This window comes from Cryptomeria japonica, chromosome 6 (genome assembly GCF_030272615.1).
Source record: "Cryptomeria japonica chromosome 6, Sugi_1.0, whole genome shotgun sequence".
In the NCBI taxonomy this organism is placed as follows: Eukaryota; Viridiplantae; Streptophyta; class Pinopsida; order Cupressales; family Cupressaceae; genus Cryptomeria; species Cryptomeria japonica.
The window spans coordinates 655,696,737-655,719,410 of NC_081410.1; the positions used below are offsets into that span (position 1 = coordinate 655,696,737).

The following is a 22,674-nucleotide window of genomic DNA, read 5'->3' on the forward strand; positions in this document are numbered from 1 at the left end:
TCTTGAACGTCTGGAACTGGAATTCTTCCTCCTCGCTCTTTCCTGATTGGGATCTTGGACTTCTAGAGGAAATTCAAGATAGTTGTAGATTCTTCTCATATGTACTTGCTTGAATCTTGAGGTCTTTCAACTAGCATTCTTTGGAATTGAAATTCCTCCTCCATGAACTTCCTGAGAGTGGATTTCTTCTTGAATTTGGATGTCATCAACTGGATTTGCTCATCTTGGACCTTCGTTCCTCTTGATGTCTTGATGTCTTGATGTTGTCTTTGGATTGGATAGATGAATTCTTGATGTTTTATCATTTTCTGACATTTTGCAGATGGGTGCATTTGGAGCTTGGAGAAGAAATTCCTCCATACTTAGTCAAATTTTTGAGGTTCCATTTCTAAGGAATCCTTGAGCTCATATCAATCCTAGAGGAGGATTTGTCAACACTTAGCAAAATTCATCATTTCTTCCCATCCTAGAGATAGGTGCATTTGGAGCTTGGGGAAGGAATTTTCCTTACTTGGTGAAATTTCATCCTTCCTTGCCATCATGGAAGTTGTGCGAGAGGGGGACATTCCTCCCTCCCCAAGATTGCTTGTCCTCAAGCAATTGTAAGTCTGGATGCTATAAAATCTGCCCACTCTTTGGTGTTGCTTCCTCCACTAGTAAGTTCTCCCATTTCACCAAGTACTCTCTAATAGTCTTCTTCCAAAGAGCACACTCCTTGAAGTCAATCACTACCTTAGGATTCAATATCAATTTGCCTTCCTCATCCAAAGGAGGAAACTCTATAGAAGGAATCACATTATGCCCATGTGCCTTTTTGAGGCATGATTACTCTTAGGTAGCTCAAGCTCATAAACCACCTCCTCAATTCTCTTGATGACTCAAAACAACCCATAGTAGCGAGGCTTCAATTTCTCTAGCCCACTCTTCTTGAGAATGGATTGTTTGTAAGGCTGCAATCTCAAGTAGACCGTGTCTCCTACCTCAAATGCAAGCTCAATAAATGCTGAACAATGTACATCTTCTACCAATTTTGAGCATGTTGGATGTTATCTTTGAAAGATCTCATGATATCCTGACTCTCCTATAACATATCTTTGGCTTTAGGTAATCTGCAATCTCCAAAAAGTAAATCAATGAAGCTGGGAGCTTCATAGCTATATAATGCCATGAAAGGAGACATCCTGATAGTCATATGGTAGGTAAAATTATAATAATAATCCTCTAATGCAAACACTTAAACCACACCTTCTATTGCCCTAAAACATAGTTGCACGGGTATCCTTCCACCCATTTGTTGGCAATCTCAATTTGTCCATCTGTTTGGGTATGGTGGCTAGTGCTAGGAGTCAACTTTGTTCCACACAACTTAAACAACTCGTACCAAAACAAACTCATAAACTTGCTATCCCTATCATTGATGATGTTCTTTGGTGTCCCATGGAGTCTAAAAACCTCTTTGAAAAATAAATCTGCCATTTGTATTGTTGTAAATCTTGCTGAAATGACATAGAAGTGAGAAAACTTAGTCAATCTAGTCACTCCCACATAAATACAATCCTTCCCTTGCACCTTGGGAAGTCCTCTAGTAAAATCCATGGAGATGTTTTCCCATTTTGAGTGGGAATAGGTAGGGGCTGCAGTAGACCAGCAGGGTGAGTATGTTCATTTTTGTTTCATTGGCATACTTGTCACTCATGAACATACTTGAATTTTTCATCTTTCATCCCTTTCTATGAGAAATTCTCACAGATCTGCCTGTATGTCTTATAAAACCCAGGGTGACCAGCCATAGGAGTGTCATGAAATGTTTTTAGAATCTTCAATTTAAGTTTAGATTCAAGAACTAGCAACAATCTCTCCTTGTAAAATATGAGATATTCGCTTACCTTGCATCTGTCATCATGCAAGGAACTATCCAAAATGCTATTGGCAAGGGTTTTCTTGGCATATTCAGCATGAATTTGCTCTTTCCAATTTGCTGCAATCTCTGTTAGTGAGCAAAAATGTGGCATTCTTGACAATGCATTAGCCACTACATTCCTTTACCCTTTGACATTGTCAAAATCATAGGCTTGGAGCTTGCTGACCTATTTTTGTTGCGTGTCATTAAGATCCTTTTGATTAAGAAATTCCTTGAGGCTATTATGATCAATTTTCAGTATGAACTTCCCTCCAACAAGGCACTGTCTGAATTTAGCCAATGCATGCATAATGGCTAACATCTCCTTATCATAATTGGAGTAGCTCCTCTCACCTCTTCTCAATTTTCTGCTCTCATATGCAATTGGGTGTTTGTTTTGCATAAGGAAAGCCCCAATACCTACACTTGAAGCATCATATTCAAGCTCAAAGGGCTTAGGAAAATCCGGAATAGCTAAAATAGGGCATGTGCTCACAAGTGCTTGAAGTGACCAAAAGATTTTTGTGCTGATTTAGACCACGTAAAGGCTCACTTTTTAGTCAAATCTGTGAGTGGTACAGCCAACTGTGAGAACCCTTTAAGAAACCTCTTATAGAAACCACATAGCCCGAAAAACTTGTTCAACTATGTAAGATTAGTGGGTGGAGGCCAAACAAGTATTGCTTTAATTTTTTCAGGGTTTACACTATCTTCCTTAGAGTTGATTATATGCCCAAGATACAATAGCTTTGTCATCCCAAACTCACATTTTGACTCCTTAGCAAATAATGATTCACTCTCAAGGATGCCCAAAACCTCATCCAAATGCCTCAAATGTTCTTCCCATGACTTATGGAAAATTGGTATGTCATCAAAGAATATCATCACAAACTTGTATACTTCTTACTGAAGATCTTGTTCATACAAGTTTGAAAAGTAGCAATTGCATTGGTCAAACCAAAAGGCATGACATGAAAATCAAAGTGGCGAAAGTGACATCTAAAGGTTGTTTTCTCTATGTCCTCTCTAACCCAAATTTGATGGTATCCAAACTCTAAAGTCTATTTGGGAAAAATAGATAGACAGCTCAATGTAGCTCATCTATTCTTGGGATTGGGTACTTGTTCTTAATAGTTTTCTTGTTCATACACTTGTAATCTATGCACATACACATGGTTCCATCCTCCTCCTTCTTCATCAAAGCAAGTCAAGAAGCAAATGGTCTTTTACTCTGTCTAATTGTAATATGCACCCCTGTTTTTATTTTTTGTTTAAGGTATTATAGATAAGTAGACAGAGATGCAGAAAGGGTTTATTTTGCAACAAACACACTTGCAGCAATATAGAGAATGGAATAACTTACAAAATCACAATATTTAGGAAAACCCCACTACCAGTGATATTTGTGATTTATACTTTAGAATTCAAAGTACAATACTTCATCAAAATAAGAGATATTGAGATAATGAAATCACATTACAATGAGTTATTAAACATACCCATTTGTTGTTTACAAACAATATTGATGATATCATAAAAACCCAACAAACTAGAGATTCAAATATGGATGCCACTCCTCCAAAACTGATATATCTCCCACAAAATGGATATTACTCAGCATACAAGCCCTGGACGCATGCAGCTACAAAATCTCTTCGAAATGGACACCTAGCCTCCTCCCAGTTTCCCACATCTATCTCTAGCTTGTATGACCAACTAGGGTAAGATTGGCGACTAGCAAGAGAGTGCAAACAACAAACAAAACTCCTCAATCTTCCTCAAATCAAACTCCCTCAAATCTGCTCTGTATATTCTATGCTCAAAATTGAAGATATAAAGCCAACAATGAAGCCCATGTTGGTTGAAATTTTTTTTACACCTGGGGGATGTGCAAAATTGTGGTTTCAGCCACAGTGTGTGAGTATGATACTCTTCTAATTTAGGGAAGGCTCCCCCTATCTACAAACTAAACTAATCTAATATGGGTGGGACAACACTTTTTCTTCTTCTATCAAGAAAAACTATACTCTTTTCTCTTCACAGAAAAGTAATAGCAATTGGAAATAAATAACAACAAATACAAAAATGAGACTTTTTTGTAGGATTTTTGGAACATAAAGGGAAGCAAAGTTTCCATGAAAGCACAAAGACCTCCGTCACTTCCCTGGGACGGGAAAACAAAAATGAAAGCACAAAGTCTTCAACACTTCTATTGTCCTATCAACTTTCTCAAAATGATAACAATGTACAACACACAGTAGCTCAAAGTCTGTCCATATGGTGCACAACTTATGCACAGACAGAGAAAATAAAAGAAACACAAAGTTTGCAAGTTACCCCTTTGCTTGAGCGTCCTACAATAGTTTCAGACGTAACAAGCAACTCAAAGTCTGCAGTATCAAATCTTAAAACCAATCTAAAATTCCAAACACAATAAGCAGCTCAAAATCTGCAAGACTGAGCTTGAATCCCTCTTGTATAACACCTCAAAACTCACAATCAATCTCTAGAAAATGTCGTCACATAACACCTTGAATCAACACAAAGTTTGAAAACAATTTGCCTCTTTTAATTGATTGCAATCTGATTTACAACTAAGCTCAAACTCTTAGACAGTACATACAAACTGACAGAGTTTTGTTGCATTGCCAAAAGATAAAAATTACAGTAGACCCCCTCAAGTTTTTATAGGAGAGGAGCCTTGAGAAAAAGGTGGGAGGATCCTAACTAACTTGATAAATTCTCTCAACCACCATGACTTATTCCAACTACAGTCCCAATCTAACTCAACTTTTAGTTGCCTTACATGTAATTACATTTTTACAAAAGTGCAAGTAAAAGTGACACTTGCAATTACAACTTTAACATTACATGTCATTTGTCAAAACAAAATTACAAATGCATAATTAATCTAAGTGTCCAAAGACACGATTCCAACTCCATCATCCTTTGTTTGTGATGATCTTCATGCCGCTTCAGGATGCTAGAACTTGGAGTATTCTAGATTGGTGAAGACATCTTGAACCGGAACGAGAATTTGCATCCTTAATGATCTTTGTGTCCTTGGCCAACGAACTTCAACCTTATCTTCTTGCTTGGGGTAGTACTGGCTTTTTAGGAGGGAAAGGGCTGCCTTCCTCTTTTCATGCCATGACCATCTTTGTCTTGAAAGCATTCTATGCTCTCAACCATGAAATGTTGTTGTATCTCTTCTTTGTATCAGCCTCCAATCTTGAAATCTGTTTGCAAAATAAGGCCCATGCCTTAATTTATTGATTTGGTAGGTCGTATGTGCAAATAGGACTGACATAGGAAGGGATAAATTGATGCAAAAATGGGCTCACAAGGGAATTTCGGGTTCTGGAAGCTGCATTACATGTGTGGGAAAAACAAGAGCATTAACTTGCAATTGTGGAGAACAAACATGCAACTTCATATGTGTAATGGATAAACAAAGTTTGCACTTGTAATTGGACCTTTAAGACTCATTTTCAAGTGTTTTTTGAGTGCATTTTGGACCAATTTCGGGTTTTGGATGGCCGACTGCAAGTGAAGACACAACTGCAATCGGGTTTTAAAATTCCGGTTGCAAGTGGACTTGTAATGAGAAAAATGATACCAAACGGTAATGGCAAACTTTATGTGACCATGGATAGATATGGAGAGGGACATTCTCATCTTGGCAACTTGGAAAATGGGAAAAACTCTCAACATTGTAATTTTTGTAAAAAGAAGGTTAACTCTTTTTACCAAAGGGAAGGACAGCATAACCAAGGCTACTTGTAATCGGGTTTTGAAATTCTGAATACAAGTAGAAATGAAAAGGGGGAAATCTTGCACATTCACAAATTGCTTTGCAAATAACTTATCAATTTGGATAAGATCTTGAAGAAATCCGAAATTTGAGCAAGAGCAAATGCCCTAGATCAAAGCAAATGGACTTGAAAGAAACCGAAATGCTCTTTTAATAGTTAAGGAAGCCACCAAATCAGTTTTGCCTTCAAATCTTCCCAATAAAAATGGCTTGGAGGAAGAAAGATACTTGATCTCAAACACTCATCAATGGGGGACATGTTGCAAATGTGGCAAGAAGGAGATTCATGCCCCCAAAACGTGGCAATAACCAGCAAAGACGTCTTCCAAAAACGTCTATAAATGCCTTCTATAATGCAAAATGTGTTTGCCCAATCCATTTTTGGTGAAAAACGTGGCAGTAAACATTGATTTCCAACGATTTTGCATGAATATAGGATGGATTTAGTGGAGAAATGCCACAAGAAATGGATTTGAGAGAACAAATGTGCAGATCGTGTTCTTCCTTTCCAATTCCAAGCAAAATGTGCCCTCCAAAAGATGCATTCAGGTTTCTAAAACCCCTTTACAAGTTTTAAATTACATCATTTTCCTTCATTTGGGCAAATTCAGGTTTTAAAGGAAGAAGAACACAAAAAGAAACAACAAAACAACCTGTAATAGGAAAATAAAATCCCCATTACAAGTTTTAAAAACATAAAGGAGCAAAAAGACTTGTAATAGGGAAATAAAATCCCTTTTACAAGTTTAAAATGACATAAAGGACTAAAACATGTAATAGGGAAATAAAAACCCTATTACAAGTAAAAAGAACATTAAAACTTGTAATAGAGAAAAAGAATCCCTACCACAACTTAAAATCACTTAAGTAGGAACTTTTATAAGAAATTACAAGTTCTTTTTAAACTTATAATTTTAAATTCACTTGTACTTTGTCCAAAAAGTTCCTACAATGACTTAAAAGACATAAAAGCAAGGGGGAAATAAAAAGTAAGTTACAAGTAACAAGTTTTAAATAAAGTGCACTTGTAATTGTTTTAAAATTTCCCTACAACACTAAAACAAGAGAAAAATAAAACTTGCAATCAAAGGAAAATTTCCCACCCACAGTCAGGAAGAAAAAACCCGAAATTGAAGAAAAAACATAGCAAACGAACTCGAAACGCGATGAAATTTGAAACGTGAATCGAGGATGGACCGAAGATTAGTCCAGTTCACCAAGGAGCAAAATTTTTGCTTCGGGATGTTGAGACATGGACCAGCTGGGACTCGAACCTAGGACCTTCCATACGCTGCTGGAGTGCTTTACCACTAAGCTACTGGCCCCTCTTGGACCAGTCCATCGTCGGTCCGGGTGTGGCTTATTTCCAACACCAAGGCCTCCCCTTTAAGCCACACCTCTCGTGTGCTTGGGGCTCTTAGCCTGGACCTGGCTCTGATACCATGTTGAGACATGGACCAGCTAGGACTTGAACCTAGGACCTTCCATATGTTGCTGGAGTGCTCTACCACTGAGCTACTGGCCCCTCTTGGACCAGTCCATCGTCGGTCCGGGTGTGGCTTATTTCCAACAGCAACACCCCCCCTTAAGCCACACCTCTCGTGTGCTTGGGGCTCCTAGCTTGAACCTGGCTCTGATACCATGTAAAGTTTGTCCAATTTACAATTCAATATGCAAGATGTATTCTAATTCTATTCTTTATATGTCTATGTATTTAATCTGAATTATAAGTCTGACTATCTTCTTTTTTTATGGCAGGTAAGAGGAGTATTTATTGATTTTGATATCCTCTTTCTCAAATGCCATATGATATATATATATATATATATATATGAGAGGGGAGATCAAGCAGTGCCTTGACCGGTCATGTCTTATGGACATGACCGATCAAGACACTACTTGATCGCACCCTTTGGTATATAATATCAACCGGTGTTAAACATATTTGTCAGCCCGATATTAATCAGTGATCACATAACACATAACATATTTGCCAACCCGATATTAATCGGGACTTATGTAACATATTAACATGTTAACTGATATGCCAATCGGTATTAATGATGGCATTTGGTATTGCAAAGTAACCGAAGTGAATCGGTGTCTATGTTAACCGACACCGATCACTTAACTAAGGGTTATATTCATTAATCATTAATCGGTGCATTACTATGCCACCCGATAGTAATATAATAATCACTTGTTGAGAACAAATCAGATATAGATCGGGATAGATGATTAATTAGATAACTATCGTTGATTACCAATATGCCATGGTTATCGATGAGGAATAATCATCAAATAGAATAGCTTGAAGTTTTTCTTAATGGTTTAATCGATAGGATAAATGATTGAATGAGAGACTTCATTTATCTCTCATTCAATCATTTATCTTACCGTAGCTACCATGCATTAACACTCCCTCTTAGCTAGGTAAGATAAATGAGACTAGTGTATCAAGCATCACAATTTTAAATGATAGTTAGCATTCTTTACACAATCTAACTTTCTAGGAAATCATATCACCTAATCACATGATATGAAGTATCACCTAAACACGTGATACAAAAGACCATCACATCAATCTTGTGATGACAGGATATCGCCTTAGCACGTGATATCAGTATTGCCTAAGCACGCAATACTTAAGGATAATCATATGAGAAAATATTCCATTCTCATCTTTATCCCAGTTGAGGTAGGTGCACTAACATTTCATATAAATGTTTTACCACAACACAATCATGGCTCATCCATGATACACTAGAGATCCAACATGATAACTAGTTTGGACGTTATAAGATCGTCACCTTATAATGTCTCCATACAAGTGTTCATTATCTTGAGAGATCGTCACCTCTTAGATATGAACCCAGGGGATAAAATCCAAAAATGTCCTATAATGACAAAGAAGTTTATACTTTAAACATCTTATAGATATGCAAATACAAATTACAAAGTAAATTACCTTTCTATCATACCTAAACCTTTTCTGAAGTGATCAACCTTCACTCTGGAAAGAGGTTTGGTCAGAATATCTGCAGTTTGATCTCCCGTACAAACATATTCTAATTGGATTGAGTTCTTGTCTACCATATCTCATACATAGTGGTATGGAATCTCAATATGCTTGGATCTGTCATGAAACACTAGATTTACTGAAATTTTTATGCAGCTCTGGTTGTCACAGTGTATAACAGTGGGTTTCATAGGTTCTCCAAACAACCCCACAAGCAACTTCCTAAGCCATACTGCCTCTCGGGCAGCCATAGAAGCTGCAATGTATTTTGCCTCGGTGGAGCTTTGAGCTAGAGAAGACTGCTTCCTGTTGATCCAAGATATCATAGCTGAACCTAGACTCAAGCAACTCCCTGAAGTGCTTTTCCTGTCAGTCACACTTCCACTCCAATCTGAATCTGTAAATCCTTGTAGGTCTATATCAACTTTCTCATATTTGAGACCAAGGTTTAGGGGACCTTGTAGGTATCTCATAATGTGTTTTACTGCAACCAGGTGTATCTCCTTCGGATCACACATAAACTGACTTAGAGCATTAACTGCATAATAGATATCTGGTCTTGTATTTACCAGGTACATCAGGGACCCAATCATCTGTCTGTATTGAGTAGGATCAGTGGGTTGTGACTCTGCTGCTGCTTCTTTAAGTTTATGTAAATTGGTTTCCATAGGAGAGGTCATGGGTCTACAGTTTAGCATTCCAAATCTCTTCAAAATATCCAAGGTATACTTTCCTTGGTTTAGTATAATGTTGTCAGAATTCTGCCATACTTCCAATCCTAGGAAGTAATGAAGGAGACCCAAGTCCTTCATATCAAATTCTTTGGATAGATATTTCTTGCATTGATCTATAAGGTGATCATTTCCTGAGATTAATAAGTCATCAACATATAAAATCAATATTAGCATATCACCTTTATTTCTTTTGTAGTAGAGATTAGGATCTGCATCATTTTTGGAGAAGCCTAGTCCTGAGAGATAGGTGTCAATTCTTTCATACCAGGCCCTGGGAGCCTGTTTAAGCCCATAGAGAGCTTTCTTGAGTCTACACACATGAGACTCTGCATCATGAATTTCAAACCCTTCAGGTTGCTCTAGGTAGACTTCTTCTGAGATCTCACCATTTAGAAAAGCTGTCTTAACATCCATCTGGTGTACTGTTGTGACCTTTTTCCACACATCGCTCCATTGCAAATGGGGACCCTCTCTTTTCCTTCTTTCTAGGATTTTGTTAGTATCCTGTGACCTTTTGCTGCAGTTTCACCAAGCCTTGTCCAGTTTAGAACATTTCAGGCCCTGACGATTGAAAGTTAGTTTTTTGCAAGTTATGTGATTCCGAAGTGTGAACACCACCAGAGTGCTTAGAGAGGCCAAAGGATGAAGATCGCAATTGATTTGGACGAATTTGGACAACTTTCTATTTTTAGAAAGTTTACTTTTTTGCTTTTTCCTATTTTTTAGGAAGTTTCGTTTTTGGCATTTTTAGCCCAATCCCTGGTATGGCTATTTTTAGAAAGTTTTCTCTATTTTTTAGGGATGTCTGCTTTTTGCTTTTTCGGGATGCAAACCTAGGGTTTACACTTGTGCCACTGACCTGCTTCGACCGAAACTCGAAAATTCCAAGTTTTGACCTAAAAAAGCTGAATCCCTAGATTTTAGGCTTTTTGCTTTTTCCGGGATGCAAACCTAGGGTTTACACTTGTGCCACTGACCTGCTTCGACCGGAACTCGAAAATTCCAAGTTTTGACCTAAAAAAGCTAAATCCCTAGATTTTAGGCTTTTTGCTTTTTCCGGGATGCAAACCTAGGGTTTACACTTGTGCCACTGACCTGCTTCTATCGGAACTCGAAAATTCCAAGTTTTGACTTGAAAAAGCTAAATCCCTAGATTTTAGGCTTTTTGCTTTTTCGGGATGCAAACCCAGGGTTTACACTTGTGCCACTGACCTGCTTCGACCGGAACTCGAAAATTCCAAGTTTTGACCTAAAAAAGCTGAATCCCTAGATTTTAGGCTTTTTGCTTTTTCCGGGATGCAAACCTAGGGTTTACACTTGCACCATCGACCAACTCCGACCAGATCTCGAAAATTCCAAGTTTGGACTTAAAAAGCCAAATCCCTAAATTTTAGGAGGTGGGATGCCGCAGATGATCCACCTAAGCACGGATTTCAAATTTCAAGTTAATCCGGTTAAACTAGATTAAACTGTGAAATTTTGAAATTTCTTTGAAATTTCTTCTAAGTCTGGCTAACAAGGGTTTTGAAGTGTTTCTGTAGGTTCAAACCCCATCACGAAGGTTGAAGAGGCCATGAAGGAGCCTTGCATGAAGTCCGCCATGCCTTAGGAGGCTGTGTGGGTGCTCTCATCAAAGTCTGCCATGCCTTAGGGAGGCCATGTGGGTGCCTTGCCTAAAGTCCGCCATGAGTTTGGAGGTCACATGGGTGCCCACTCTAAAGTCCGCCCCACCTAGAGAGACCATGGAGGAGCAAGGGTTGAAGTCCGCCCAAGGCTGAAGAGGCTATGTGGGTGCCAAGCTCCAAGTCTGCCCTGCATAATGGAGGTCATGTGGGTGCTAAGGTTAAAGTCCGCCCTGCATAATGGAGGTCACATGTGGGTGCCTTACTCCAAAGTCCACCATGGGTTGAAGGGGCCATGAAGAGGCCAAGCCAAAGTCCGCCAAAGCTTGAGAAGCCATGAAGGGGCTAAGGTTGAAGTCCGCCCAAGGTTGGAGAGGTCACATGGGTGCTAAGGTTGAAGTCTGCCCAAGGAGGAAGGAGACCATGAAGGTGCTAAGGCTAAAGTCCGCCCCACCTTGGTGGAAGTCACATGGGTGCTAAGGCTAAAGTCCGCCCAAACAAGAAGAGGGGCCATGAAGGAGTTAACGCCAAAGTCCGCCCAAGGAGGAGCACTCTCCAAAGTCCGCCCAAGCTTGCCAAGTGTTGGGAGCAACCTCCAAAGTCCGCCCTAGGCTAGGAGGGTCCATGGGTGTCATAGCCAAAGTCCACCAGGATGATGGAGACCTCGAGGGTGCCTACTCCAAAGTTCGCCCCACCTAGAGAGGCCATGGAGGAGTCAACACCAAAGTCCGCCAAGGTAAAGGAGGCCATGGAGGAGTCAACATCAAAGTCCGCCCCAATGCCTTAGTCAAATTTTCACGTTAATAGAAGCCATGAAGGAGTTCTAGCCAAAGTTCGCCATACCCTGGAGATGTGTTTAAAGTCCGCCAAAATTTGAAAAAGATGGAGATAAAATTCGAAAAAAAAATCAACCTACACATGGAAGGTCAAACAAAGTCAACATGATGTCACAAAATCCACAGAGATTTCAAAATTAAATCCAAAATGAAGAAATATCTAAATAAAAAAAAATCCTCAAAATAAATCCAAAATGGAAAGTTTTTTTTGAGAATATTGAGGGAATATTAAAAAGTTATTGAGATATTAATTCAAAATGGAATTTTTTTTTTTGAAAGGGAATATTGGAGGATTAATGAATATCTTCAAACTTAAATCAAAATGGAAAGTTTTTTTTAGAATTAGAAGTATGAGTTGGATGATTTTAGGGGTTTTGCTTAAACCTTGTCTACAAATACTTCATTATCAAATTCATTATTACACCAAGAAGTTCAAAATTACTAAGGAGAGCTTAGTAAAGTATGTCAGTTTGAAGATCATCTGGAGGAAATTCTAGATATTGCTGGAAGTGGGATAATATTTTTGGCAGAAGGCTTACAGATTTCTGTAGAAAGGCATCTTTTTTGAATTTTTCTCAATATTTTGGAGAAAAGTCTAGCCTTACTCCTATCCAAGTCAGAGGTGAAATTAAAATTGTGAATTTTCTGAATATTTTCCAGAATTTAATAAATAATTTTTTCGAAAATTTTGGAGAAAGAAAATCATTTTTTTTTGGCTAAGTATGAAATTTTTTTAAAGTTTTGACACTTGATGGTGACTTCAACCGACCTCAAGGCTGAAGGTCTGGAGGTGAAAATTCAATTTTTGTGGCTAAGTATGAGAGTGAAAAATGGAAAATTTTCCAACACTTGGTCATTTCTGTTGACGTGTCTGAAATCGCATTGCTGCAAACTCCATACGGCCAACGCAGAATAGAATAGCCGACTGATTATCCTACTCTCTCTTGAGATAAGGAAGTCTCTAATGCTGTTTTCTAAGTTTGATCAAAGGAGACTACCTCAAGGTTTCTTTTGTCAGGTCTTGACTGCGGGATCTCTCAGTGGCTTTATGTGTTTATGCTGGAAACACAAGGGGGCTTACGTTTGATTAGTAATTTCATATGCGAATTCCCAGGGACCTCTTTTGGTTTTCTTTCAGGTGATGTTGATTTATTTGAAGCTGATTTAGCAAGACTGGATTTCTAAAAAAAGGATAAAATTGGGAGGAAAGAAAGGAAGGGTAGCGAGAGAGAACAGTAAATATTAACTAGGACAACAGATTTACCCAAGCAGACAGACACCTCCAGGAAACCAGGTTAAGCATCATCAGTCATTCAGACACAATGTTTGCATAAACTTAGTGCAATCTTCAAAGGAGAAACCAGATTTTCATATTACCAAATACAATATTAGAACTTCTATATTCATGATACGTGTACTTTTGATAATCGAACTGAATCATAAAATAGCCCAGATTAACCATGCAGAAAGGAAAAAAAGCAATCAGCTATCCTCTAATGGTATGGACTGTGGAGATTCTATCAGATGCTTGGTAAGAACTGCTGTGTAAAATGAACAGACATAATTAAAAGCTTTCTAATTTAAATGAAGAAGGAGACCATGCACTCACAAGGAAATTTGAAGGTAATTTCAATCCATTGTATTAATTCCTGCAAAATTTCTTCAGAGCTTTCGCAACAATTCAAGAACTTCCTCCTGAATGAGGGAAAACCAGTCCCCTTAAATAGGTTTCCAAAAATGGATGAATGGCCAAGATCTAATCTAAACAAGTGGCCCAGATTCATCCTTACAAAAGGAGGGACCCACACTCATAAATAGGGAGATAAATATCTACAATTACTCAAAAGGAGCAATAACTACCAAAGGATAATTACAACTTTGAAATAATCCAAAAAGGGGAGGTGCACAAAAAACTTTACAATATGTTGACCAAAAGTCAACTGTCACCCTTTTGGGACAAAAGTGCACTTTTTAAGACTTGGGGGGAAAAAAGCATTTTTGAGAAACTGCTTTCTCTATTCTGGTTTCACATTCCTTTTGCAGAAACTGGTCTTCGCCATGCAGGTATTCTCGCCATAAATCACGACCTGCTGCTCGTTCCTCGCGGACATATTCCTGAAACTTGATGCATAATTGGAAGAGGGGATTAAAAGGTGGCATGGGAGGGTGGCGAATTTTGTATTGCATGCCTTCGAGATATTGGTCCACGTGCCTTAAACCGTCCTTCCAGCTGGAGCGATTACGCTCGAAGCATAATATGTCTGAATGGAACTGACCAGCAAAACTTAAGTCTTCAATGGAATAAGAAGCCTTATCTGCTCCCAATCTTCCCTCCCAATCCGGCCGGATTACACTGTCGGACAGGTCATTTATCCACCCCGAAACCATTGATCGGAGGATGGTCTTGCCTAGTTCTTGCATGTTCCCCAGAATCGCCTCACACGCGTCATTTTCTTTATCAATAATTTCCTGGGCATCGTTCTTCATGGTGACGGTCCAATACCATTCCTTGAGAACACTGATGCTATGGGGACTCAAGATGTCAGGCAGTGTGGGAATTTGTGTATGTGTCCAGAAAAGAGCTCTTAGGAGGGGAAGGGTAGAGGCCGCTACTTCATGCATGTGGAGGGATTCTCTCTTTACTTCTAACAACCTGACGAGAGTGAGCTCTCGATGGAGAGCCATTTCCTTTACTTCTTTGAGGATCTGTTCTCCTTTTTTCTTGATGTCTTGCACCCATTCCTTAACAGCCTTTGCGGTATCCCGGATTCCTTCAAATTCAGTTGTGGTCCTCTGCGCCAATGCCGTTGGGGGAATATGGGATTCAGAGGGGTTGTGTAGTGGCCGTAGGAGCTTATCGATGTATCCCTCGGCTTGTTCAGCACGGGCTCGATACATGTCCTTTTCAGCCGTGATTTCCTCGAGCTGTCTGAGTATGTTTTGCACCGAGTCCTTAAATTCCTCCTTTTCTTGCTCTTTTGTAGCTCGTCCGATGGGGACAGTCGTAATGCTATAATCTGCAAGGGTTATTTGATCTGCTAGCTTGTTTACGGGCGGGGTAGCAATATGAAGAGTGCGGTTCCTTTGCCCATCCTTGGTTATCTTAGAGTATGTTCTCGGTTTCTTCTTCCCTTTTACTTTTGTTTGATCCATTCGTGAGAAGATGTCTTCAAGGTCGATGGGCGCCTTGGTGGCGGCCCTACGCTGAGCTCTGGCGATCAGCCACTCTTGAGGCACCGTCTGGGTTGAGGATAGGGTTAAGTTAGCACCTTGTGCTCCCATACTTTCAACTGGCTGATCACAAATTAACAGCTGTCCCGCCATCGGAGGGGTGGAAGAAGGAGGAAGCTCTTTGTTTGCATCTGAGTTCTCCCCTATCTCACTGAATAATTGTCTGATATCTTCCTGTGATGGTGGCTCCTTGGTTCCCTCGAGCTCATGGATCTCGTCTGTTCTTTGTTCCCCTTCGACAGTTGAGTCGTCCTTGGCTGCATGGAGGAGTAGTAATTCATGGCGGCTCTGCTGGGTAGGTTCATGCACTTCGATCCCCTGGGTGGATGGGATTTCTCCTTCCTCTATCTGGTCACCCGGCTTGGTCGAATTGGGGCCCTTTTGCTCGGTGTCCGGCATATCTGGAGCAGGAGGATCATTGGCTTGGAATGCCTCTATGTCGCTCTGGGAAGGCGGAGCAGGTATGCAATCCAAATCTATGGCACCATCGGGCGAACTGGGGTCTGAAGATGAAGCGGTCTCTGGCCTTCTTATGGGAATCTTCTCCCTCCTTGTTCTCTTGGACGTCCGAGTCCCTCTGCAAGCCTTAGTTTTCTTCCTTTTCTCTGGTTTTTCAGCTGATGTCCTTTCATCTTCGGAAGACTGAGAGTCGAAATTGCCCATCAGATGGTAAGTAAACTGGACCCCTTCATGGACTAGCCTCTCGATCTGGTGCTGTAACCATTGATCTGTGTATCTCGCCGGGGCTGCCATGACTGCTTCGAAATCCGTGATTGGGTCTTGAGACCAATCAACGCCTGGCAAGAGATGCCTCACTGCTTCGAATTCCCGGACTTGGAGACAATTCCCCGAGTCTGTGAGCTGATCCGGGACCCGACGGTACTCAAAGAGTCGCATTTGCTGCACACTCAATCTAGAATATTCCCGTCGCCTGACTTCGTAGTCATCGGAGCAATTTTTCCAGTAATCTTCAATTGACTCCTTTGCTCTGTAGCGCCTACCGTAAGCTCTCTTTGCCAAATTGTCATGATCGAAACATTTTCTTGGGAAATGTTCCTGTAGGCCATAAGAAGCTAGCTCTGCAAGGGATTCTTCTGCTAGGGTGGGAGTTCTCAATTGGACATCATGGTTGCCTATGATCATTGGAAATGCGAATCCAGCCTGCTTGCTTTCTCGTAATAATACGCCGGCAGGGCGTGATTGCCTTGCCACTTCCATGAGGACTACTTTATCGGTTGGGTACCGCGGAAGTCGAAGGGGGGCACCTTCGAAGCCAGCAATTCGGATGTAGGAGAATCTTGGGAACTGAATAAACCAGGCCCCATACCTCTGCACTAAAATGGTAGCTTGCTCCGAGAGCCTTATGTGTAACCCTCCCTGCATTAGCCTGACTAGGCGCATTGTGAAGGCGTCGTTGACACGTTCGTACTGTCCAACTGCGTAAGCCGGGCTGCTCTTTTCCCTTTGAGCTATATCCTGGTAGTGCAGCTGCGGGTAGCAATCATAAACCTTTACCTGACCAGGCCCATTCCCGATCTCACCTTTCATTATTAATCCTGGCAGTGGCTGGTTCTTTGCGAACATATAGACCAAATAGGAGGTCATGGTGAAATACTTCTTTGTCTCAAGCTCAATCAGCTGAGCATGGATGTTATCACTTATGATCTGAGCCCAGTCAAACTTAGACTTTCCGGCAAAGACCTGTTCTGTAAAATAGAACATCCATTCTTCAAAGTAGTTGGACTTAGGGAGTCCCATGACTCGGCTAAGTAAGGTGACCATATCGCCATGTTCATTATGAAAGTCACTTCTGGGGGTCTTTTTCACAATCCTGGTGCTTGAAGCCCTTTTTTCTTTGAACCATTCTTCGTTAATTAGTGCCCTGCATCGAGCTGGGTTCATATCATACGCCCCCTGTGCCTCGTCCATTGTTGTAGCTATGGGATTATTTGGAAAGGGGATATCAAATGCATCGCCGATAGCCTCAGGGGAGAAGTCGGCAATAGTGATATCTTCCAGAAGCACTAATCTGGACTTTGGCTCGTAATGCCGAGCAGCTTCCACTACTAATTCATAGTTCTGGATTGCTGGAGGAAAACCTGCTGCTTGGGCGATGCCACTTTCCAGCATTTGCCTAGGCCTGCCATATGCATTGGGTGAGAAGACCCGATCCCTGAAATCCTGAATATCAATGTGGCCAAGGTCGGTGTCACCAATGTTGTCCCAGATACTCTGGACCTTTGACTCTCTTAACCCTCCCCTCTGATACTGATACTTCATTCTTTCAACTTTCCGTGGGATGTCTGATTTGGATGCTCGTGAGGTTTCTGCTGCAGCGGGTGTTTTTGATGATTCTGCCGCTGATTTAGGCATTTATCCTGCACAGCCAGACACGGATTACAAGGTGACTCGAGAATGACGATGCGGGTTAGATAATAACAGAAGTGTTTCAACAGACCGAGATTAGTTTAAATATCACTCTGGGCTAACAATCTAATTAACTTCTACAACATCATATTCCTGAAGATTCATAACTAAGCATTCTTACTCTCGAATTTTTTTTTTTTGATTAATTTTAACAAAGGCAAAACATGAGAATTTTGAAAAGAGATGCAGTTTCCGGTCAAACCTCGGGTATGAATCCTAAATTTTGGATGTTCGAATGACGGAGATGCAGACTCTAAGCATTTCAAATTTTGCGTATTTTGCCTATTTGATTCACACATTTTAAATGACCGTACGCGATAAGGCGTACTTACCTGATTGGAGCGAATGATGGGTGATTACCCGACCTTGTCGTGCGGGGCGAGCGGATGACCCTGCAAAATTTGAATCCCAACGGTTATCCTTCCTGTTTAAATTTTCGCAGTTTGGAAGATGAAAGAGGATTTATTAATTTCACATGGTTCTGTGTCTAACAACCTGAATTTTAAATGGTTGATGGGAGGATGATGCGGTGTCTTACCTCCTTGCTTTCGGATTTAAGAGTTCCTTTCGAATTTCGAATTGGAGGTTTTCGAATCTAACCTTCGCGGGTGTGCTCGCCCTGGCCTCCGCGTTACAAACTGTGCCTTTTGCGTTAAAGTTTCGCTTGCTTTTGGACTTCGCTTTCTGCATTAAAGCTTGGAGCTTAAGTCGGGAGAGATGATCGCATTGGCTTTTAACTTTGCCTTCGTTTTGTGTTCGGACCTAAGGTTCGAAAATGATTGTGTCGCCTTCAGCTTCCATCCCCGCCGAGGTTCGGACCTGGGGTCCGAAATGCGATCTCACAGGGTTAATTTCCTCGCCTTTGCCAGCGCTCGAGGCTTAGGGTCTGGAGACGATAATCGCACTATGTTTTGCTTTTAAACGTTCATCTTGGAATTTCGGACGCTTAGGGTCCGAAAACGTTGTTTGCACTATGTTTTTACTTAACTTCGCCTTGTTGGAGCTCGGACGCGGGGGTCCGAAATGGATGCTGCGCTATGTTTTTAAAACTTTATTTGCCTTTGTTTAAGTTCGGACGCGGGGGTCCGAAATGCGCGTTTTGTTATGTTTAAAAAAAACCCAACTTTGCCTTTTTCGGAGCTTAGGGTCCGAAGTATGTATGGTGTGCGTTTTTGCTTTTTAAAACTTATTTCGCCCTTTTCAGAGCTTAGGGTCCGAAAACGGTGTTTATGTAGCTTTTTTAAAAAAACTTTAACTTTGTCATTTAGGGTCCGAAATGCGATGTTTGCACAATGTTTTAAAACTTCACTTTGTTGAAGTTCGGACCTAAGGTCCGAAATGGATGCGCAGCGTTACGTTTTAACTTGATTTTGGATATTTCGGACCTGGGGTCCGAAAATGGATGCGCAGCGTTACGTTTTAACTTGATTTTGGACATTTCGGACCTGGGGTCCGAAAATGGAATTCCACCTTACGCTTTTAAATTTTGAATTTTCACTTTCGGACACTTAAATCCAAAAAGAGGAGCGCATAACGTTTTTTTACCTTAACTTGACTTTCGCCAAGTTCGGACCTGGGGTCCGAAAAGGAGATGCATTATGTTAAGTTTTGAAATTTTGGAACAAACTCTCGGTATTTACGCCCGAAAGCCAGATCAGTCAAAAGGGCTCATTGGTTCACTACTCCAACGTTGATCAGCTTACGGACTGATCACGAACTCGCTCGAGGAGATACGAGAAACTCTGATTCAATTCTCGGGATGACGATCAAAAAACTCAAAACTGGAAAGGGGGACCCTGTCGGCGACAGGGGGCGTGTGCAACGCACAACAAATGGCGACTCTGCTGGAGAAATGCTCCCAGTCATTTCGGGAACGCAAGTTCGGATCGAACCTAGAATCTCTGGTTAACCACCACGACCGAGAGGAGAGAAGGAGAAGAATCTTTCAAAATAAGATAATGTGAATAGTCAAATCAAATCACACGCAAGTCGGATCAACTAGTGTGTGCAAATGGGGTTCATTCCAGCCTAGAAAAAGTTGTGGCATCAATGTTTCACTGTGTCGAGATGTCCAACGGGCTAATACTCCAAAAGCAACCTGGATAGAGCCCTGCTGCCAGCAAGCGTCTATAGCCCCGGCGGAGTTATCGCCTGTTAGCTCACAGAGATTGCTCTGTTTCCGGCAAGAAGGTTTTATCCCTTTTTCTTTTTATACCGGCAGAGATGCCTGCATTCCCTTTTGCCAATTTTACGCTTAACGCTTGATTTCAGAGCGCTTGATCAGTTTTCTTTTCTTTTCTCTTTTTCTTCTTTTTTTTTTTGGAATAGTAGGCAATGAAGCCTACGCGGGATTGAGCATAACAGTGGTCGCTGAAGTGTAGCCACGGACCTTTCATCGATATAGCGTCCCTTTGATTAGCAACTGATTGTATGCAGTTTTTTTTTTATGTGTATCTGTGCAGTAATCGCGATATTGTGGATAGGTTTTGACTAGGACAAGATTTTGTAGAGAAAGGTCGTCTAGATCTAACCGGACGGATCATGGGGTGCTCCATTAATCAAAAGTCTCCCCGAGCTTGGATTCCAAAAACAGATGGTAACAGTAATCTGGCGTCGCACCAGCGTTTGTACATGGCGAAGGCCTCTTTCGAGAAAATGACAGGGGTCCCAAAAATGGAGCAGGAAAACAAGAAACTAAGCTAAGACAAGGAAGGAAAACGGAGCCGCTATTCACAATGAAAAAGGCTTGGGGAAGCCTATGGCTGGAAATAATGCTTGAGGAATTGACCATTCACGGGCAAGGGAACGTCCTCGCCTGTTAGGGTCCTGAGTCGGAATGCATTCTCTCCCAAAATTTCTGAAATTTGAAAAGGACCGAGCCACAGATTATCAAATTTGTCGTGCTCTCCCTTTCTTTCATGAGCTTTGTCCCAACAAAGAACAAGATCGGAAATGCGAAAGGCCTTTACTTTTGCCCGTCTGTCGAACCAACGCTTGACTACTTCTTGGTGTTTGGCAAAATTATTTATAGCGTCGTCTCTTTTTTCATCTAAGTATAACAGCTGGGATAACCTGGCTTCCGCAGCGTTATCGATTCCTAGGTATTTGCTCATGAACTGCAAAGTTGGTATTCTCAATTGTATCGGGAAGATGGGGTCAAGACCATATACTAAGTGGTATGGAGAAGTTCCAATGGCAGCCTTGCATCGGGTACGGTCTGCCCAAAGGGCAAATCGGAGTTGGGTATGCCAACCTCTCGGGTTCTTGTCTAGGAGTCTCTTAATCACACTCAGGAGGTTTTTGTTTGTGGATTCCGCTAAACCATTACCTTGGGGATAGTAATTAGATGAAAATTTTAAAGTGATCCCGTAATTGAAGGCCCAATTTGAAAATTTTAATGACGTGAAAGCAGAACCATTATCACAGACTAGAGCATGAGGACAGCAAAAACGTGTAATAATATTCTCCTCTAAAAATTTAATAACAGCATCAGCATTGCATTGTTTCAACGATTGAGCTTCAGACCACCTTGTACAATAATCGGAAGCGGTTAGAATGTACCTGTGTTGCGCAGAGGAGGGTGGGTTGATTGTACCTATGAAGTCGAGCGCCCATTGGCCAAATGGTCTTACCTCTATGACTGGTTGGAGTGGCATAGCTGGGGTACGCTCCCTTGCTGCGGATACTTGGCACACATGACATTTCTTTACATGTTCGTGGGTGTCTCGAAATAAGGAAGGCCAATAATAGCCTGCCCTGAGGATTTGGTGAGCCGTTGCTAAGCCTGATCCGTGGCCGGTTCCGAACTTGGTATGGAACTGCTCTATAATCTGGCGTGCTTCATCCTCATTTACGCACCTCAGGTAAATGCCCTCATGATTCCTGCGGTATAAGACGGCACCTTGCAGCATGAAACGGCTACTCTTCATCCTTAGTGCCCTTTTCTGCACTGGGTTGAGGTGTGATGGGCATTTCTGATTAAGAAGGTAGAAAATTATGTCATCGTACCAACTGTCTGGGGAGACCTGTTCAATCAAATACTGTTGATGTACGATTCCTGAGCATTCAGACGCGAGGGTTTGTGTCAAGGCCTGACCTCGCACTAGCTTCATAGGCTGGATTTCAACGTCATATTCCTGAATGATGGTCACCCATTTGCCTCTCCTTTCGCCTAGCTCATTTTGCATCAATAATGTCTTCACTGCGACATCTGGTACTATGGCATATATCTTACTCCTAAGTATATAATGCCGGAACTTCCTGATGGCTTTGACTAGCGCATAGGCCTGCTTTTCAATGTTTGGGTATCTTAGTTCAGCCTCCTTCAACGGAGTACTCATGAATGCTATCGGGTGCTCACCCTTTTCCTCCCTTCGCTGAGTTAAGATTGCTGCACAGGTGTGCTCGGAGGCGAAGGAATAAATGTAAAAGGGCCTTAGGTAGTCAGGGCTTACCAGAACCGGCGCTTGGACGATTGCTTGCTTGATCTCTTCGAACGCCCTTTTGGTTATTGGGGTCCATTCTATCTTGGCGTCCTTTTTCAACATATCGTTGAGAGGGCGAACTATTTCAGCAAACCCAGTTATGAATTTCCGAACAAAATTTATCTTTCCGAAATATGACTTAAGTTCCTTTTTACTTGCAGGGAGGTTGATTTGCAGTATGGCCTTGATCCTATCAGGGTCAATTGCTATGCCCTTTTCTGAGATAACATGGCCGAGGAGCTTACCTTCGGTCACTCCGAACATACATTTCCTTGGGTTTAAGGATATCCCGAATCGACGACAGCGTTGGAAAACCTTTCGCAAATCATTCACATGATCTGCCCTTTTCTGCACTGGGTTGATCAAACCAAAGGGCATTCTCCGATAAGCAAATATCCCCCACTTAGTGGTAAACGCAGTCTTAAGTCGGTCCTCGTATTCGACCATTACTTGGTTGTACCCAGAGTAACCGTCCAAGAAGGACATCATCTGGGATCCGTTGACTGTTTGCAGGACTTCATCAAGGGAGGGCAGCGGGTAGTTATCCTTTTCTGATGCTCTGTTTAGATTACGGAAATCGACACACAGTCTGATTTCCCCGCTCTTC

General features: G+C 41.3%; 1 protein-coding gene and 1 non-coding gene across 4 annotated transcripts in view; one reads left to right on the plus strand and one right to left on the minus strand.

Moving 5' to 3' along the window:
- The window catches only part of LOC131033204 (ATP phosphoribosyltransferase 2, chloroplastic), a 115,933-nt gene that overhangs the window by 30,994 nt on the left and 62,265 nt on the right, over positions 1-22,674 (plus strand). The window lies entirely within an intron of this gene.
- Positions 7,168-7,239, minus strand: TRNAV-AAC (transfer RNA valine (anticodon AAC)). Its single transcript has one exon. It is a non-coding gene; the product is annotated as a tRNA-Val (tRNA).